Genomic DNA, 265 nt, shown 5'->3' with positions numbered 1-265 from the left:
ATATAGATTTATAGATATTTACTTTTTACAGATTTACAATGTGCATCATTATGAAATGGATGTAAATTGTTGTTTACATATATCTGAATAGAATTCATTTGAATTATAATTATTACAATAAATACATTAATAAAATTCAGCATTGTTGCCGTTTGCAATTTTGTGTTTATAATTGCTCATTGCAATGGTGTATATCATGAATCTATCTATCTATCTATCTATCTATCTATCTATCTATCTATCTATCTATCTCTCTGTCTGTCTG

The sequence above is a fragment of the Sinocyclocheilus anshuiensis genome, unplaced genomic scaffold (assembly GCF_001515605.1).
Source record: "Sinocyclocheilus anshuiensis isolate Anshui unplaced genomic scaffold, SAMN03320099.WGS_v1.1 scaffold1093, whole genome shotgun sequence".
In the NCBI taxonomy this organism is placed as follows: domain Eukaryota; kingdom Metazoa; phylum Chordata; class Actinopteri; order Cypriniformes; family Cyprinidae; genus Sinocyclocheilus; species Sinocyclocheilus anshuiensis.
Note: the sequence above shows the minus strand (reverse complement) of the source record.